This window comes from Puma concolor, chromosome C1, assembly GCF_028749965.1.
Source record: "Puma concolor isolate L17-30 chromosome C1, mPumCon1.1.hap2, whole genome shotgun sequence".
Taxonomy (NCBI): domain Eukaryota; kingdom Metazoa; phylum Chordata; class Mammalia; order Carnivora; family Felidae; genus Puma; species Puma concolor.
The window spans coordinates 120,163,145-120,183,684 of record NC_141674.1 but is presented as its reverse complement, the minus strand read 5'-3'; the positions used below and the strand labels follow the sequence as shown (position 1 = coordinate 120,183,684).

General features: G+C 48.4%; 1 long non-coding RNA gene across 1 annotated transcript in view; it reads right to left on the bottom strand.

Moving 5' to 3' along the window:
* The window catches only part of LOC147578412 (uncharacterized), a 77,131-nt gene that overhangs the window by 56,206 nt on the left and 385 nt on the right, over window positions 1-20,540 (bottom strand). Inside the window, exon 2 of the long non-coding RNA XR_015255168.1 lies at window positions 4,115-4,319. This is a non-coding gene — a long non-coding RNA (uncharacterized LOC147578412). The remainder of the gene's footprint in view (window positions 1-4,114; window positions 4,320-20,540) is intronic.

Genomic DNA, 20,540 nt, shown 5'->3' with positions numbered 1-20,540 from the left:
AAATAAACGTTAAAAAAAAAAAAATGAAACGCCGCAGGGGTGGTTCTGCTGGGCACCAGCAGTGGGGAGCCTTCAGGGCCAATCCTGTATCCTGGTCTCCATGGTAACCACAGCATCTAACAGAGAGCTGAACCCCGTTGGCCCCCAACAATTACTCACTAGGTTAACAGGTTTCTGCCTCAGTTCCTCCTATCCCCCAATTTGTACCATTACCCCTCTGCACAAGTTTGAGAATACAGTGGCAAAGGGGTGGGGAGATGGGGAGGGAAAAGAAAGGAAATGAGGGATTTAACCATCACCCGGCTAAATCAGGCCGCTGAGTTTGAATCTAGTTATTAACCACTATAATCCTTTTCTTTTTTTTTGATTTCTAACTGAAGTGCGGGTGATATACAGTCTTAGTTCAGGCATATCACATAATGCCTCAACACTTATATACCTTATGAAATGGTCGCCACAGTAAGCCTAGTTACCATCTGTCAGCATGCCAACTTACAACAATATTAGTTTTTATTGTTTATTTATCTATTTATTTAGAGATAGCGTGAGGGAGGGAGGGGCGTGGGGAGAGAATCCCAGGCAGGCTCCATGCTGTCAGCAGAGTCCGACGTGGGGCTCAATCTCACGAAAGGTGAGATCGCAACCTGAGCCAAAACCAAGAGTCGGACGCTTAACCGACTGAGCCACTCAGGCGCCCCTTATCACAGTATTATTCACGGTATTCCCGAGGCCACACTTTTCATCCTGGTGACTTATTTATTTTATAACTGGAAGTTTCTATCTCTGAATCGCCTTCACCTCTTTTCTGCACCCCAACGCCCCACCCCTCTGGCAACCATCAGTTTGTTCTCTGTAGTCATGAGTCTCTTTCTACTTTTTGTTGTGGTTCGTTTGCTTATCGGTTTGTTTTCTTTTTTAGATTCTACTCTGAGTGAGATCATGTGGTGTCTGTCTTATTTCGTTTAGCGTAATACTCTCTAGGCCCACCCATGTTGTTGCACATGGCAAGATTTCATTCTTTTTTATGGCTGAGTAATATTCCATTGTATACATACACCACATCTTTGTTTAATCCGTTCATCTATCGATGGACACCTGGGCTGTTTCCATGTCTTGGCTATTGTACCTAATGCTGCGATAAGCATAGAGGCACATGTCTCTTTCCAAATTAGTGTATTCCTTTTCTTCGGGTAAATACCCAGAAGGACAACCATAATCTTAACACCCTTGCTTCGGTGGTTCTTGACGAGTCTCAAAAGGGGTTCTGCCTGTGAAGGAAACAGGGCAAGGATGATTAACCCCATTTCACAGATGGCCTCAAAGAATTTTAGAGAAGGCAGAGATTGAAGAGATTTTTCTGGTGGTATCCCATTCATTTTGAGATCAGGAAGTGAGGCCCATGGAGAGTGAGGGGAGCTCCTGATGGCCAGGGTTATAACTCATGCCTCCAGATGTCCCTTGCTGCCGGAGGGGGCTGTGTCACTCGTCAGCCGAGCGGAAGGGGGGCCAGTGGTGCTGCCAGCTTGACAGGGCAGTTCTCCCGCCACCCTGCCCCCGCCTCACTCTCTTCCTTTTTGGCTCTTGATGATGTCACATTGAGGGATGTCCTGGCAGGTGTCTGAGGCTCACTGGCCCACTGAGCCAGCAGCATGAAGTTCAATCCCTAGTAGCTTTCTGGGTGATTCAGATCTCCTCTTTGGTTAGATCCTGTGCTCAGTGGACACAGCAGGCTGTGTCCCTTCCCTGGAACTTGCCCCGGTCCCGTGGCTTCCAGGACCTCCTCCTCGCCCCCATCACGGTGTCCCTGCCTCTGGTCCTCCCTTGCATAGCAGTGTTTCTCAGGACTCTCCTCTGGGCCTCTTCTTGGCCCTGTGGGCCCCCTCCCCCGAGCCCACTTTTGCAACAGACCCCAAACTTACACCTCTGAGCCATACTCTCTCCCAGACCCTTCCCAGGACCGCCACGGCCATGCCCAACTAAAAGGCTCCCTGCCACCCAAACTCAATACATTTGTGACAAATCTCACTCTCGATCTTCACAAAAGACAAGTCTGCCCTCTTCCTGTATTCCCAGCCTCAGTCACCCCACACCCAAACCTGCCCGGAGCCTCAGCTTTTGCCGCCCGCCCCCCCCCCCCCAACCCACCCACCGATCCTGTCAACTCAGGTTTATAAGCATCTCCTGACTCCTCCCTCGGCCAGCCCACCAGACAATGCCAGCCTCACCCCTCCAGCCACCCCGAGTCAGGGCCACAACTAGGCCACATCACCCAGCTCCGCGAGGGTTCAGGCTCCCCACCAGCCAGCACTTCCGGAGGACACGGAAGGGGAAAGGGCTTCTTATACTGCCCATCACAGTGCTACACTAAGAAACAAGGTTCCGTGGTGCTTTTCAAACATTTTTTGCCACAAGTCACAGTACAAACAAAAACAATTACACGGCAGTCTAGGACACACACACACCTATCTTTCCGGGGGGAGAAAGCTCACAAAATTATGCTCCTCCTTCCTACGTAGGACCAACAGACTCCTATTTTCCATCCTATTAGTTTCAAATTTATCTACTGCACCTTTTTTGAAAGTTAGTTGCAACCCAGCGAACTGGTCTCCTGACTCACGAAGGGATCACGAGCCACCTTCTCAAAGTCACCTGTCCATGGAATTTGCATGTCGGGACCGGTGGGCGGTGCATTGTGCCCAGAACTGTGCCTCCGAGGGAGGCTGCAGGAGACCAGAGATCTTCTGCTGGCGCAGCCTTTTGTGTTGAACGTTTGGATGTGAATCCATCAGATGAGGTGAGTTGCATATGGCTGCGCAGAAGTGCGTGCAGCCAGGGTCTGGTGGATGGGGCTCATGTGTTTGGTGCTACACCTAAGAGGAGCTGTACGCGGGCAAGAAGCCACTCCAGCTGATGTGACCAGAAATGCCCGAACGTGTGTACCCAGGTGAGGTGATAGCCATGCACTCGCTCCGAGAGAATCAGAAAAGAATCACAACAATCCCACCGTATTTCCCAGTGTTCCCTGGAGACGCGAGCCTTCTTGCGTCCATCCCTTCCTGGTGGAAGCAGGGACGGAGAAGACTCGAGAGAAGCAACAGTGGCCAGGCCCTGGGGACCCAAGGAAGTTCACGAGTGCCATGGGAGAAGGTACGTGAGCCTGAGGCCCGGGAGAAGGTACGTCCGCAGACACAGGTCATTGACGGGGGGAGCCACACCAGAAGGAAAAGGAGAGGCATCCAATGCCCAGAGGACCCCAGACCACCACGGCCACAGCATTCCTTTTCCCCATGCCTCACTCGCTGTCACTTGCTGTCCCCCACCCAGGCTTCTCCCAGAAACCTCCCCAGGTCTCCCCTTAGCCTCATGGTCACAAAAACATCACAACTACCGCGTCTCTTCCGAGCCTCTTGTTGGCCACAGCTCGTAGTCTGCTTACACCAGTTCACATTCTATTTTACCCAATAAGACGTGGCACAGGTGACATTCCCAGAGAGACCTGATCACACCTCGGGCTGTGTTCATACTTACCACTTCATCTGAAATATCTTACAGCGTGTAAACGTCTAAAGCCTGAGTCAGATCAGGGCACCCCAGCTCGGCTGAGAGCCCCCCATGACTCCCTGCACTGGAAATCAAACCCAACAGCCTCTGGCTTGACCCGCAGGCCCTGCCCGCTCAGCTTCCCCACGCCCTCCCTCACCACACCCTGCCCCGTCTCCCCACACCTCCCGGAGAGCTCGCCCTGGCCCGACACCTCTTCCCCCAGAACCTCACGTGTTGGTCCCCTCTCGTCGTGCAGAACTTGGCTCAAACACTAATCATCCCCTCAACGGAGTTGGCGCTAGGGGCTGGGCTCTGGGGGAGAGCATACACTAGCTTCTTCCTCCCATAAAATCCTAAGCGGCTCATTCCAAATCAACATCGCAAATAAACTCCCAAAGACACACCCAAATAAACTCCCAAGTCAAGAAAAATGCATTTGGAGACAAAAACCTCTCGCCTGCTTTCTGCCCAGCTGCCCCTCCAGACCCTGCCACCAGTGAACTCCCAGTTTAAGCATCTGGTATCCTTTTCTAGAACTAACGTGATGGCAAATTCTTATCTTTGTGTTTACCTGTTGTTTGGTTGCATCTCAGACTAGACTGTAGGGTCCATGTTGCCTGTCTCATTCAGGCCCATATTCTGGAGCGTAGCAGGTGTTCCACAGGCATCTGTTGAATGACTGGGCCGACCATCATTTCGCCAGGCCCACAGCCAAGGCCTCCTTATACAGAGACAGCTGTCTTCATCAGCAACCTTTCTGAGTTGCTCAAGACCACCTAAAGGAGAAGGGAAGAAAACACTAATGTGTATTGAATGCTAGACACTTTGCACACATGATCTCATTCAATCCTCCTAATGGTTGCAAGAAATAAATATCAGCCACCCCGGCAGCGACACCCCATTCTCCAGGTTCCCACCAGCCACATATACCCCCGAGGCATCGGTCAGTTAACTTACTGCCTGTCCTATTCCCCTCCCCGGGCAGCCCAACCCCTCTGTGCTCTGTTCCCCCAGTCCCTGCCCACCTCACATGTCCCTCACTGACAAGATCAGCTATAAAGGAGCCCCCTCAAAAGAGGCAACTAGAAATGCAGCCACGGTGACTGGCTTCTATCCATCGGGGCATCCCTGGGCCCGGTGGGATATGCGCAACCATTGATAATGTTGTGATCACAAAGACAATGTAGGAAAAAAAGTTTCTGATATCAAAGTCAAATGAAATAAAAGATCGTTTCTAGCCAACGTTTGCAACTGTCAACATGATGTGAACAAATGGACAGGAGCCAGAAGGGGCTGCAGAAAAGCGAAAAATGGTGGTTCAGAGTAGAGCGGTACAGCTACGCTATGAATGATTTTTTTATTAAGTTTTATTATTGCTTAAATGCTAGTTTTAAAAAGTAAATATTAGGGGCGCCTGGGTGGCTCAGTCGGTTAAGCGTCCGACTTCGGCTCAGGTCATGATCTCGCGGTCCGTGAGTTCAAGCCCCGCGTCGGGCTCTGTGCTGACCGCTCAGAGCCTGGAGCCTGTTTCAGATTCTGTCTCCCTCTCTCTCTGACCTTCCCCCATTCATGCTCTGTCTCTCTCTGTCTCAAAAATAAATAAACGTTTAAAAAATTTTAAATAAATAAATAAAAAGTAAATATTCGGAGGGAGAGAGGAGAAGGAAGGAAGGGAGGGAGGGAGGGAGGGAGGGAGGGAGGGAGGGAGGAGGGGTGGGAGCAGGAAAGTAAATCCTCTGCCAATTCTTCCTGGAATCTGACTGTTGTCCACAGAGCAGGAGTGCCAGAGACCCCTTGCCACCAGTGGGCAGAGAGGTCCCTAGTAGCCAGAGAGAGACAGAGCCAAAGGCTTGGGAAAGAAACAGATGTCCAACCATGTCACCTGTCCCCAGAGCGGCAACCATGGTGGCATCACTCTCAACCTGACCCTCAGAGCAGGTCAGCCTTCCACCATCACCCCAGAACCAGCATTCCAGCTCTTGTCTCTCTCCTGTACACAGGCTGCCCCTAGCTCAGTCCACAACCTACCCTTCCGTCCCCTGCTTCCTGCACCCTCTCTCCTTCAATAGCCAATTCGAAACTCTCTTTTTCCTGGAAGCATTTCTGGATTAACTTTCACTCTATGACTCTTCAGAAACTTGCTAATGTTTGTCTTTTTCATATTGTAGGTTATTTCATCAGATTGCAGCAAGTCTTGAATATTTAGACAGAGCGTGGGCTTTGGGGCACCTGAGTGGCTCAGTTCCAACCTCGGCTCAGGTCAAGATCTCGCAGTTCATGAGTTCAAGCCCCACATCGGGCACACTGATGTCTGTGCAGAGCCCACCTTGGATCCTCTGTCCCCCCTCTCTCTCTGCCCCTCCCCCACTTATGCTCTCTCTCTCTCTCTCTCTCTTTCTCAAAAGTAAATAAATAAATAAATAAATAAATAAATAAATAAATAGAGCATGGGCTTTAAGTCCCAGGCCTACCACCTCCTAGCTGTGCAATCTTGGGCAAGTTGCTTAACCTTTCTGAGCATCAGTGCCCAAAATTATCAAAGGGAAATACTGGTACACCCTACAGGGCTATTCTAAAAACTCTATGAGAAAAAATAAAAATTAAAACTCAGTGAGAGAATATATATGTGAATATCCCAGAGAGTGTTTGGCAAATAGGAAACGGTCAGTAAATTGTTGTTCTTATTATGACGTATGGCATAAAATTCTATGAAAGCAACCTTGCAGTTGGATCCTGAATTGCATTACCTTGTCATGAACTGGATGTAAAACTCAATGAGGAAGAAACCCATCCCTTTTAAGTCTCACGTCTCAGGGGCACCTGGGTGGCTCCATCGGTTAAGTGTCCGACTTCCACTCAGGTCATGATCTCTCGGTGTGTGGATTTGAGCTCCACATCGGGCTCTGTGCTGACAGCTCAGAGCCTGGAGCCCACCTCGGATTCTGTGTCTCCCCCTCTCTCTGCCCCTCCCCTGATCACGCTCTGTTCCTTTCTCTCTCAAAAATAAATAAACATTTAAAAATTTTTTTTAAGTCTCATGTCCCTCCCGAACCCCATCCCTATTCTCATCAGAGTACATGACCCACAGTTAGCAAACGGTCAAGCAGCTGGACTCTTAGGCTGTTGAGGTCCAAACTCAAGACTCTGCCCACCAGAGCTGGGCTGCCGGTGCCCCCAGCAGTCTGGGGCCAGCTCAGGGCTAAGAAGGAGTTAGGAGAAGGGTGGGCTCTAGGTGAAACCGGGCTGGAGCCTCTGCTCCCCGGGGTTTAGTGGCCCCACATGCCCACCCTATCCTCCTGCACCAGGAGTTTGCACCCAGCAGAACCCAAGACTGTATTATTTCCTGGAAAGGTATGGAAAGCAGCCCCACCTGGGCTCCCAATCATCTCGCCATGAATGTCCCTGCTATGGTCTACCTTTTAGGAGCTCTTGCCGACCCCACAAGTTATAATATTAATAATAATGATGACCATTGCTTACGAAGGACCAACGTATGCCAGGTATCTTACAAATGTTATTGGCTTTTAAATATTTATTAAATAACAGTACCATCACTGTCCCATTTTTCTTAATCAAACACACGTATAACTGCCAGCCAGAGCTCCTGGTCAGCATGAAACAGCATCCATGAGCACAACGAACTCCTATTCCTCCAGCCCAAAGCAGGGAAAGGTCAACTGTGGTCGGCAAGGGCAGCCTTAGCCAGCAGAGTACAGAGGTCCTTCCAGCCCTCGCCTGAAAACATAGGTCCCTCCTCCCCAGGACCCTCCTGTCAAGGACCTCAAGTAGGCGGTGCTGCTCAGCTAATCTGATCAGTTTATCTTGCAAATGATGGGCTCACATCCAGAGATGACAAAGGTCCTAGTTAAGATCACACCGCCGGTGGCAAAAGCTGGCCACAGTATCCTGTGCTGAAAAGAGCAGCCTAGCTTCCCAGGGATGGTGGTCAAGACTGCCAGACAAGTTACCCCACGCTACACCCCACTGGAGGGGTGAAGCCCCGCCTCAGCCCCTCCACGAAGGCAGGCACGCAAGCACGCACGCCCCTCCCCTCCTGGGGCTTTGACTCTGGGCTCCTCCTCCCGCGCACGCGGCCTAGGGTTCCATCATGCGCTGGCTGGTTTAGAGTGCCCACAAATGCAATTCAAGATATAACAGCCCTACCCAGAAATTTAGGTATAAGGAAATGTCAAATATCAGATCACCTCCCCCCAAATTGTTTGAGGAGTCCTTGCTTTACCAATGCCACGTGCTCAGACCCCCCCCCCCAGGGTGTATTCTACTGCCCTCATTAGCCCTCTTCCAGAGTCCTTGCTTGAAGGAGAAAGGGTGCGGCATCCTGAGGTTGCATAAAATATATACATATTACATAAAAATATATAGATATAACATATAGACGTAAGAAATGCTTGGAAACAAAAAAAAACCATGCTTGCTGAGGATTAGGTCTTCTGTCATCAGCGAGATATTCTCAGAACTTGCTTCATGGCTAATGAATTTTTATACATCCCTGTTATCTGCACATCTATATATCATGGGGAGGAAAGTCTTAAAAATGCAAGTAAAGAGTTTGCTACAAGACATAGCACTGCCAGGTTCTCCCATTTCACCGTGCCCTTAAAACCAGGCCATTTGATTTGCATCTGAGGAACCTGCCACCCTACCTTGCTTGAAATTCAAACAAATATTCACTACTTCTCCAGCGACCAGAGGAGCAAGGTCCGGGCTGGCTTGGTGTGGCGAGGTGGGGTGCAGGACGGCAGATGTACTGGCTAAGTTGTTTTGAGAACGGAATTCGCACCAACGCGCAACTTTCACATCCAAAGCGTGCTCTGTCCCCTTCCAAGAGACACCCAGGGACTCGTAAGTTTCTTCCAAATATACTGCCGTGCTTAAAACCCCTAAGAACGCTTCAGGAAGTGTGTTGGAAATCCCCCGTGGTAGAGAAGTTTCTTGCTTCAAGGCAGATCCGAATTTGGGAAAGAGTCGAAAGCCCTTTCGAGCCAAGTCTGATGAATAGGTGAGTGACCACACTGGGAAATGCCATTTTGAGCAAGAGTGAGGTTTGGATATAAAATCACAAGACCGCTTTTATGTGTCTGTGACAGGGCATGTGTATTAATATGTGATTTGTAAACTAAGTCATAAAGGTAGTTCTGAAAGAGAGGCTCTTCACAGATCATGAGTAGTTACAGTATTGTGGGAAGAAGGGCGTGTCCCTGCGAAGTCATTGCTTCAAAGAGGTCAACCGTCATTTAGAAATACACACAAAAGTGTATAAACCCAGGCGTGAGATCATCGCCTTGGAACCCACTTGGTGAAAGAAAGCAGAGATCCCATCAGAGCCTGGAGTGGAATCCACTCTGAGGCCAGGCCCTGGGCTGCACACATGTTTGCACGTCCCCTCGGGTGGCAAGGCTGGGAGGGGGCCAGGCGGCCCCCCTCCTGCCGGGCCTGCTGGCCTGTCGGCTCTGTTCTGAATGACACAGCTAATTAAGGTGAGTACTACTGCAGCTCTGGGCTAAAATTTCCCGAGCAGGCTAGCCTTCCTTGTGTCTCAGCTTCCAGATGAATCCATATTTCAGGGGTTAACAGCTCATCTGTAAATAAAATAAAATGTCCTCTGGGCTGCAGCCAGGTAGCCCAGTCCTGCCTTTGGCCTGAATGTGATTAGCACGTTGGGGTGGAGGCAGGGAGAGGGCGAGGGGGGTCAGCAGGAGGAGGGAGCCAATACGAGATTTGTAAGACCTCTGAGAAGTCACTTTGGTGATTGATTTCCAAGACGGGTTACACCAAACACACACACACACACACACACACACACACACACACTACCTCCCTAGCTCCCAACTTTTGAAATTAAGAGACAAAAACTAACATACTATGTGAACTACTTACGGCTCAAGGCCCCAGAGCAGAAATACTAGGGCAAGGGCACTGGACAAGCTTTGGACTTGGAAGGGAAGGGCGGAAAGAGGGGAGCGTCGGGGTTTGGCCGAGTTTTTTGTCAGATCTCAAAGGTGACAGCGAGCAGGACCCAGCAAGCCGGCAGGGACTGCGTCTCTAGACGCACACAGGCTGGAAGGGAGGCGAGGTGAAACCACAGAGACACCTACTTGAAAACAATCCATCAGAGCTGTTCCTCTGACTAAACCTAGCTATTTTGTTTAAGCAACCCGCTATTTGCATACCCTTAACTGTGATTTTATTTTCTAAGCTCATCTTGTGTGTGAAGCCCCGTGTGTCTGCTTCAAGGGAGACAGGAGCCCTAATGAAACTACCCAAACTGCATCAAATCCAGCCTCCGAAAGAAGGAAGCCTTCCTTCTCTGGAGAATGAACTCAGCTGAAAAGCTGTAACTGTTACAATAATCGTAAAAATAGGCAACAGTCTCCACCACTTTCCTGTAACCCTCAAACTCTTCAAAGACACAAAGCTGCTTGAAAAATTTAAGGTGACATCACTTAGGTATAACATACGCTTCTGTAGCAAATAACCAGCAGTCATACTGGGTTATGCTTTGTTTAATTTCCCCAAATACTCTCAGTATGTGTCCAGGTGATATTTTTATGTCTATTTTATACGTCTATCTATTTAGCCTCTTTAATAAGCCTGGGATGATGATGCATATGGGTTACATTAAGAGCTTGAAAAGTTTTCTCACATCCAGCAACACAAGAAATGGCTCCCACTATATCTAACTTGTCTGCTTGTCTGCTCCCTTGTGAGCATTCCAGCCACCTTTCCTTTCTTCGCCCCAATTTCAGCATGTGGTGAAGGCATTAGCCAGGGTCACAACACATTATTTCCCGGTTCCAGTTAGGTGAGGAGAACAGTTGACTGTACTTCTAAAAGTGCAGTTGGCTTTGGAAATTAGCATTCTTCCTTTCTTCCTCTCTTTTCTTTTTTCTTTCTTTCTTTCTTTTCTTTTCTTTTCTTTCTTTTCTCTTTTTTCTTTTCTTTTTTCTTTTCTTTCTTTCTCTCTTTCTTTCTTTCTTTCTTTCTTTCTTTCTTTCTCACCTGCTTCCCTCCCTCCCTTCCTTCCTTCCTTCCTCCCTCCTCTCTCTCTCTTTTCTTTCTTTCTTTCTTTCTTTCTTTCTTTCTTTCTTTCTTTCCTTCCTTCTTCCTTGCTCTTTCTTTCTCTCTCATTTTCTTTCTTTCTTTCTTTCTTTCTTTCTTTCTTTCTTTCTTTCTTTCTTTCTTCCTTTCTTTCTTTCACAAACAGTCCAGATGTAAGAAGCCTCTCACTTCTTAGCCTGTTGTAGTACTCTTAAGAGCCCAAATCTTTAACAATTGTTGTTCTTACACGTTAGCAAAAGAAAACAAACAACAACAAAAAAAAGCACACACACACACACACACACACACACAACACACCTCAGCATTGCTATTTCTGATATCATCTTCAAAATATTTCTAACAAATCATTCCTCCATTGGGAGTTGCAAAGGAAAAGTTACATAGGACAGGGGTTTTTCTAAAAATCGAAATCTGCACAGGAGTTTCCTGCTTCCATGAAAAGGTTTCTAAAATGTGCACAGAAGATGAACTTCCAATAATTGTCTCCACAGCATTAATGGGTATCTTCTGTGGGGAGAAAATCTGTAACCTCATCAAGGAATAGAATTCAAATAAATTTTCATTGTCCCACTGCACAAAGCTAAGCTTAGGCGAATCCTAATTTGTTATTCATTCTTCTTGTTTAATTCATAATTTGATGCTAAACGTGGTGACACAGCAGTGTCTCACAAATTCGATTGCATCTGTCCTCAGATACATTTCTTGCAACTACGCAAGGTGTGTGTTTTATACTACAAATGGTTTTAAGCTTACAGATGTGCAGCATAAAGCGAGAGTGAGGAAGTTATTTTTTCTACACACAGGGAGCCAATGCTAATTTCCTTCTAAACTCACTTTTTACTTTGTTTATTCTTTTGTACACTTTTGTTTTCCATTCGGGCTAATTGTGCTTCGCCGTCCTTCCCGAACCCTTACGTGAGGCAGAAATTCATCCTGACAAACGTTTTGGGTTTAACACGAGTGCCTGCCTCCACTGGGTAAGTGCCGTAGATATAATAAGGCTTTTGCAAAATATTCCACAACCTGATTTTTAATTTACTGCATCATCAGCTACTTTTATGATAATATTTAATCTACTGAAACAAAACCAGCCTTAGGGGGGAAAAGGCAAAGAAACAACAACAGCAAAGGGAAAGAGAGTTTATTTTTAGCACCCCGTCCTCAAGTAAGGTGGCTGGTAGGAACAGAAAGAATTTCACCTAAGGGCACCAATTCTCTCTCTTTTTCCCTTCTCACTGTCTTTCTTCCTTCTTTCCGTTTGTTTTTTCCTCTCCTTTTTTTTTTCTCCCAAGCATTAGACTCCAGGAAAGAAACAGTCCACCCCCCCCCCAAGAAAAAATGTATAGCGTGATGAATTGTGTAAATGTGGTCACCCGTGGCCCAGATGTGCAAAACCCTGAAGTAAAAAGGCGTTTAGCGAGTGCGTCACTTCACGAGGTCAAGTTTGGAAAATCTGGCCCAGGTGCCCCCAGTGCCCGGCCACGATGGTGATAATGTCATTATTCGTAAGTCAGGAACATCGGGAAGAGAGATAATAAAATGCCTCAAAATTCAGCGGGCTGCATTCACCTAGGCACTTCAGACCTTTTATTCCAGGGCCCCTTGGTTTAGACCCAACTCAGATGAGAGAAATCTGGGGTGTCTATTTCCTATGTCTGTGAAAACAGATTTCCCGGGAACGAAACACCCTAGTGGGAGAGAGCTGAGCCTCTTACAGTGCAGACGAAAACACTCAGGCAAAAAAAAAAAAAAAAAAAAAAACCACACACACACACACAAAACTGTGCCCTAAAGATGCAAACCGTAATGGAAACGGAGCCAAGCCAATGGCCCCCTCCCCGAAAGGAACTGCTTCCCCATCCTAAGGGGAGCCCTCTGCCAAGCCTCCGCATTTATAAGCACTGGCCCGGATCCGGCCACGCAGAGCCAGGAGGACGGGCCCTTCCTGAGTGGGAAGACATTACTGGAAGTTTCTGCCTGTGTCTTTGGGAGAAACTGGTCCTTTCCAGGAGCGCTGCGCTGGCGGCTCCCGGTTCGGCAGCATAGGAAATGTCACTGGAGCGTGAGCTGTGGCAACGGCGTGAGCGTGTACATGCCCGCACGTAGCCTTGCCTCCGCGAGCAGCTGTGGCCGCTTCCAAGTGTAAGGCGAGCTCAGGGTGAAAGAGGCCAACAAACCCGCATCCGAGGGGGCTGCCGGTCGTGGACCGCTGTGAGAGCAAGTTCAGGTTCTGGAAGCGTGTTTCCCTGGAAATGATGGGGAAGTTTCCTTGAAGCTCGGTAATTAGCTTGTGCGAAAGCTCTCTCCGACTCACCTCCCTACCCTGATTCTTACTATCATGAATTTTGCATCATTCTGCGCACAATAATGCACATAAAATTAAATAAACAATTTAATTAATTTAATTAAAATTAAATATTAAACATATTGTGTATAAGGAACCTGCGCCTTTGATTTAATTGGGCAGGAGTACCCAAAGCAGTTTGGGTAACAGCAGAAAATAATTAAAACCAACAAGTACGTTAGCCTCTGGGTACAAGAAATAGTTGGGAGCCTCCTCTTGAGAAAGGTTTATTTAATTAAAATTAAACTAATCTTTGGAAAACATTTGATAAGCATTTCATAATACAAATCATAATCCAAAAAATGAGGCTCAGCCTGGCTCTCCACAATACAGGAAAAATCATGTTAAATAATTTATCTCCGGCGGTAGCTACTTTTCTCCTTGACATACACACACAAACACACAGGCACGTGCAGTAATTCAATAGACAACATGTTTGCTAGGTTCGAATTCTAGGTAACATTTGATTCTTCCAGAATCTAGACAAACATTAGCAAAGCGCATTCAGCATCATACGTCCATAGCGAGAACTGAGGAGACTTAGTGCTTGCTTTTAAACCGAGTGTGGATTTTCAGAACCAGCCAGCCCCATCGAAACACATCTTCATGAATTTACTTTAAAGGAAAATGCAAGTGTTTTGACAAGTCAATATCTTGGTCAGTGCTAATATAGCCCTCAAACACAGAAAGAGCTGGGTCCTGCCCTGCCCTGCGACATCCTCAGATACATTTAAACCATGAGACATGCAGGTTCGTGCTCCTTACCAGGAGAGCAAGACCATTTATATTCCCACTTGTTTCCTCCAGTTGGTGTGCCTAGATCTGTTACTCAGTTGCAGATCATTAGATAAGACTAGACACAGACCACAAAAGAAAGACAGCAGCCAGGCCCACGCGCGTGCCTCCCCAGTGACTCTTCCCAGGGCCTGACCTGCCGGGACCCCCAGACATCCATAGTCTTTAGCAAACCAAGGCCTACTTTGACACCTATGGCCTGAGCAGGAATATCATTACAATTTGTTTCGTGGTCCAATTTCAAAGTTCCTGAATGCATGCAGTTTGGCTGACAAGTGCCTATGGGCATAACTCTGAGCCTAACTCATGTAAATTCCAATTGTCTACCTCTCACACATCCCGCACCCCTCAAGGAGGAAAAATCAAAGTTAGACCATGCATTTCCTCAAACGCTTTTCACTTCTATTTCAGTATATATCATAACTTAGTCTACCAGAGGAGTTAAGATAGTTTCTTATATTCTAATAATTCATAACGGATAAAGCAATTAGATGCACCTCAAAGCTCTGCGAGGCGTATATAACACTGTATTTTGTTCTGTTGTTACAGCAAAAGATTTTCTGTATGTATCCTGACACCAAGTCATAGTCTTCAGTGGTCATATGTCTCCAAAAACTCACTGTGGACTGTAACATGCCCACAGGTGTCATGCACACTGAAGAATACGGATCAAAGCTTAGTCCTGCTTATACCGAGGTTATTTTGTAGTGTCTTTTTTGCTCTGTAAAGAAATCTCCGGCAATGTAAAGCACGCTATTTCATAAGCAGTAATTCATAATGGCAACTAATAATTATTCCTGTAAATATCAAGCATTCCTCAAAAAATTCAGCAAAGCTTTTAACCGCTTCTCTGTTTGGTTCAACTTTTCTTTGATCAGAAGAACAAAGTACCTTCGGAGACTTCCAGTTGGGCCCAGAGACACAGCGATCCAAAGGGTGGCCTGCCTACTGCCAGACGTAAATTCAAGAACAAAAACAAAAATGAAACACAACCAAAAAACTTGGAGATCTGGCAGAGCTAAGAAGGATGCCAGCAAAAGATCCTAGAGCGATCTCCAGTTCAATTAACTCTTTCACATAATTATCGGAAAAGGGTGTTTAACCCTCTAGAAAACACCCAACTGAGAGCCTGGTGCGGCCCTGACTTCCTCCGGCCAGGACCACAGCTGCAGAGGGCTTCTCCTCTGCCATCCAGGGTTTGTCAATGGTGTCCTTTATTTGCATGTCAATCCTTTTACATGATTAATATGTATTTATTGACCAGGAGGCCTTCCCAACCTAGGACAAAGGGAGACCGGCAGTCCCCTTTTATAGGGCAGCCATAACTTTCCGAGCAGGACGGACAATTGTGCACGGAAATAATTCTCTTCCAGAGAGAAAGCTCCCACCATTCAGACACACGGAGTGATAGAAAGAAAACAGTCCAAATGGAGTGCCCAAAGCTCAAGGGCAACCCCCCCACTCCTTTCCCCATAAAGTCATTGTCGGCATTTCCTACCACTTCAGCTGGGGGGTAAGGACAGGCACTTGGAGGACAAAAATGACCCCCGGCCCAGGAGTCTGGCTGGCTCCTCCCCCTCATGAAGGCCTCTGCCGGGAGTTACCTGTGGGGAGGGACCTGCCTTCTTCAGAACATGACTCTAGAAATGGAAGGAAACTGCATCCAACCCGTCCCCTGACTTGGTACCTCATGAATCTTTTATCCACTCAAATACACGTCACATTTCCCAGATTGACATGTGCAGTTTTATTTATTAAATGGCAAACTCTATTTTTTAAAAAAAGAGCAGCCTTAGGTCTACCGTGAAAGATGCCCAGAAATCCTCTCCCCCTGTAATCTCTCCACTCCCTCCCACACAGGAAAATAAAGCAACAACAGATTCGACGGACAAACCGTGGCCTAAACTTCCCTTTTTGCTCTGGCATCTGCCTGTTGGAATGCCAGAGATGAGATTCTAAGTAAGTTTAGAAAAACAGTGCAGAGACTGTGATGACCCATTTGTCCTGATGCCAAAGATAAGGAGGCAGATCATCCGAGGAAGCTCTTTCCGTCTTGACCGCAGTGGTTCTGGAACTGACTCTGTTTGGTCATTGGCATCCCACCTCTGTGCAAATTAAATTCTTGGCCCCACAGAGAGGCTGGCATCACACTATCTAGGGTTCCCAAGGAAAAATACACAGAACCATCTCTTTCTTTTATAAAGGTCTTTAACTGTAGAAATTAATAAGAAGAAAAAAGGAAGTTTTCCTTTAAGTTGTAGCAGTTCAAGTGCAGCCTCTATGTAGGTACCATAACCTCTCGGAGGAAACACACACACACACACACACACACACACAGGGGCCTAGGATTTGAGTTCCAAACCTGAACACCAATGAGACATGAGTCACCTTTCAGTTCAAAGGCCCCCTCTTGACTCCTCCCCCTGGGGTTCAACATCCTCCAACTTTATGAAAGGTATTTGCTAGGGGTAAATTCACTTGATTTCAAAAGGGAATTAGTTCTGGAGTGCCAGTCCCTCCCCCCGCCCCCACCTCAATCTGTCCCCTTCCTACACCTTGTGAAACTCCAGGAAGTTGGGGGCACGCGGTACACTTTGGGGGAAGCCCGGCCACAGGCCTGCTCTCCATCCACAGTCTGGTCTGGGCAAGGTGAGGAAAGCAGTTTAAAGAGCCACATTGCTGTTTGTTTGGCTTCGACCAACTCCCATTTCACCGTGTCGTTTTTACTCAAACCAGTTTACATGTATAGACTGTGCCTAAAAGAATCCCAGAAAGAGCACCAGAATTCCAAGAATGTAAACTTCCAGGACAAGGCCTGCAATGGTGAGCTCACCGCAAGCTGTTACACACAAAATGGCCCCAGTAAGACGTTTCAAATTTCTGCCCACGCTTTGCCCATTCAGAAATGCGGCGCTTCCGATGCAGAAGGTATTTTCCTGAATGTTACTGAAACTAGCCCTGGGGCCATCTCACTCATGCCCCTCCGGCTTCAGCCACTTCCCTTGACAACCAGCACGCAGTGTCACCCTGCAGCCCAGCCCTAAATGCCCAGTTCCAGACCCAAGGCCACACTTGAGATCGCTCTGTGCCAACGCCATCCCCAGAAAGACCCATCCGAAATGCAGGCACACGTAGCAGCGAAAAGCAAATACAAGGACAAGGAGAAGTATCAAGGAAAAGCACACCTAACCTCTAAATTCTGTAAATCCATGGTATATTCCACTCATCTCAACAGATGCTGTGTGGCTGAACTAGGGAAGCAATCTTTTCTTTTCCTGAAGCTACGGACATAACAAACGAAGGCCAGGTGCACCTTAACCTGACTTTTGTTTTTTATTCTACGGATCATAAGTTCAGCTAAGTTAACCCACCAAAAAAGGTCCCAGGGGGATTGTCTCTGACGTTGCTAAAGTTAAGAGATGGGCTCCGGTTATGTTTTGCCCTACGCCAAACACCTGGGCGTAGCCTTCAGGAGCCCATTTGGCTAATCTGAAAATCTGGGCTACACCACACCACGGGCACCTGGACCGTGAGAAATCCTTCCCGCTGGTGCCCACTTTGTTGCACCCCAGATGTTCAGTTTAGGCCAGGCCAAGTGACTGAATAATTGATCAGGACACAGCAGAAGGTTTTCCTTCTGATGTTTGTCATCATTAGCCTCCAACCTCTGTTCACTAAGGACTACCTCGTGTTTTAAGTTTTCAGTTTACTGACCACCACCTCAGGCATTTTCTGGGGTGGTGGTGGGGGGGGTGGGGGGAGGTGGGCAGGGGGGAAACCAAAACAACCCAAAAAGCCCTCTAGATGTGAAAGAAGGTTTGAATACCCCTCAACACCTCAACTCTCTCTTTGGCCCCCTCCTCATCTAATTTTGCAAGCCATTAATCCAGAATGGGCAGGCAGCAGAGCATTTTGGTATTTGCTTTCGCACTGAAGTGACTGAGTAATTAATGAAAGTTGGCAACTGTTCATGCAAGCCGCAAGCCCACTTGCCTCCTTTCCCGACTCAGTGCTGTGCGTTCACATACACTTCAAGTGGCACCCCCCCTCCTGCCCCACCTAGGGAGCCCCACTTTCCTTCACTGCATCAGCAGAAGCTCCCAGGCTCTGTGGGGTGACCTGACTCTCAAAATCCATTTCCAACTGCCCCTCTTCGCCACTGAGGACCTCTGTGGTGTATCATCCTCTATCAAGGGCAGAAAAGGCACCTACACAGGCCTGACTCCCTTGCAAGCTGTCGACAACTCACTAACTGTATAATAAGGGAAACTACATTGTTTTCAGCCTGGTCCACTGATACCAGAGGGCAGATCTCACTCTCACACTTCCAAGGGCTATCTTCTTTAAAAATGAAAAAAAAAAACAAAACAAAACAAAAAAACTAACAACAAAAACAAAAACAAACAAACAAAAACCACAGGCCCCCTCTGAAACAAAAGCCCCGCTTTTGCTTTCCCTGCAACCTGTGAGCCTTGTAAGGTGAGAGGAAGAGGGGCTGGCCCCTCCCAGTTATCCACACCCCCCCCCAAACAATAGGTTTTGTGTTAGAGGGGCTCCCAGTGTGGGATGGCCGGAATGTGGAGACGCCACTGTGTTGGAGTTAATAACACAGTGTCACAAAGGAATTTAAGCCTGAACTTCGGGAAATTCTCCTTGGAGAAGCTTATACTTTTCCCTCTTCAAACTTTCCTGCTCTGTCTCCAAAGAATAAGGACCCTCTGTCACTTTTCTCCTGGAGGCCATTATACTTCCTTCCAACTGTCCATTGTGAAATGACCAAAGGATCCCTGATTACGGAGGACACAACCACCAGGTCGCCAGGTGAGGTTTGTATATCAAAGGTTAAAAAGCTCTGGATCCGTTTCTAAAATGACCCACCCTTTCCAGAAGGACTTGCCTTCTGGGGCTGTGCATGTGTACCAAAATAAAACCGTGGGCAGAGAGCCATCGCGATGGACAGAGCCACTTGACCAAGCATGGAGAAGGTCACAAAGGCTGGTGTGAGGCTGAAATGTGAATGTGAATGGGGCCAGGAAGCGGCCCAAGGGTCTCCCGGTTCTCTCCTGCAGTGCGCCCCCAAATTCCACTGTCAATAAGAAATGACAGGGAAATGCAGTAGCGAGGGTGACCAGCATCTACTGCTTGGGCATAGATTCAATTCCTCACAGGTCTTCAGGGATAACACCCTGGACTCCCCACCCCGGCTTCCCCGGGTCCCAAATCTCCCAGCTCTCAAGTCAAGGGGTTGTTGCCAGGTCTCTATCCCACGCAGCCAGCCAGCGAGTGACTGCCGCAAGGGGCCCCAGCAAAGCAGCTCTTCCCGTTCCCAGGTAAGCCCACTGCAGGCGCTTTCCCCGACGCGTCTCACAGCCAAGTGAGCTTGTGAACACGGAGACGGCTGAGGATCCGAGACAAGGAGCTCGCTCACTCGGTTTTTCCCGGGCCGTGTTTGCCATTTGCGGGAATAAATGAAGCATCGGTAATCTCCATAAAAGAGCTTTCACGCTTCATTCTCTGAAACTAAGTTGGGGCTTAGGCGGAAAGGAAAAAAGGGACTTTTAATTTAAAGTAATGATCATCAACACTCTGGCTCTGGAGGGTCTCGAGGGGAGAAGGGGGTTCCCCACCCCACCCGGGGAAGCTGGAGGGAGGGCCGAGCCCCAGCCTGCCCGGTCTGGAATTGCTGGGATTGGTGGGCCAAATCCAAACACGGGCAGCTCTCCTAGGAGGAAGGCAGCGATACCAACAAAGATACCTGAGGTGACTGAGGGGGTGCGGGAGCCTAGGGAGGAAGGGATCCAGCCTCGTCCTCCCTGAGAAAGGCAAATGCGCAGATTCGATGGAGACCTCCGCTTTGCCTTGGGCCACCACTGGGAGCAGCTGGTGTCTTCTTCCCTGGCACTTCTCGCAGGAACGTCAGCCTTCAGCCGTCAGCCGTGGTGGTGCCTCCCTGGTTACTTTCACTTGGCGGCTGTTTCTGTTTGGGGCCAAAGTTTGCACGCTGGGGTGCCCAGAACACAGTACCTCCTTTCCCGACCCCGGTACTCCCAGGTCCTGCTGGGTGGGAGGGCCCCAAAAGTTTTATTCCCCTTGGGGAACTTTGTTTACTTTAGCTGAATACAAGTGACCTCCCTTGGGAGACCGTATACTCCAATCTCCCCCCTCCCTCAACACTCCCCCAGGACCCCGGGCGCCTCACTTCCTTGCCATTGGCAAACCAACCAGCACTAGACATGAACCGCCAGTGAAATCGGCCCGGCCAAGGCATTTTAGACAACAGATAAAGAACGCAAGGCCTGGTGATAGGGGAACTGGGTCCAGCCGTTCTCTCTGGGGTCTACATCCCCAGTCGCCATGGCTTCCGCCTAATGAGGACACAGCACCGGGAAGGAGCCCAAAATGAGGAGGCCAGAGGTGAAAGCCTGAGCTCCGTAGGCAGCTGGGAGCAGAGGTGGGAAATCGAGCGAAGGATCGGATCGAAGGATGCTTCCCAGCTAGGCCGAGGCCTGTCTCGCGCCCTCATCGCCCGGCCTCGCCCTTCTGGAAGCTCTAGCGAGGCCTGGGCGGACGCCGCCCAGAGAAGACGCAGAGCGAGGGCAATTTGGCGCCGCTGGTTTTAAAGAAATTCCAAGTAAACAGTGAACCCGAGCGGGAAACCACAGCTGTGCATAGGCAAGCGACTTGGCCAAATTATCTCCAGAAAAGGAGAGGGAAGGTGGGCAAATGTCTGAGCCCTGAAGGTGCTCGCTTTGTTGACGGAGGAGGCAGCAGGGGACTG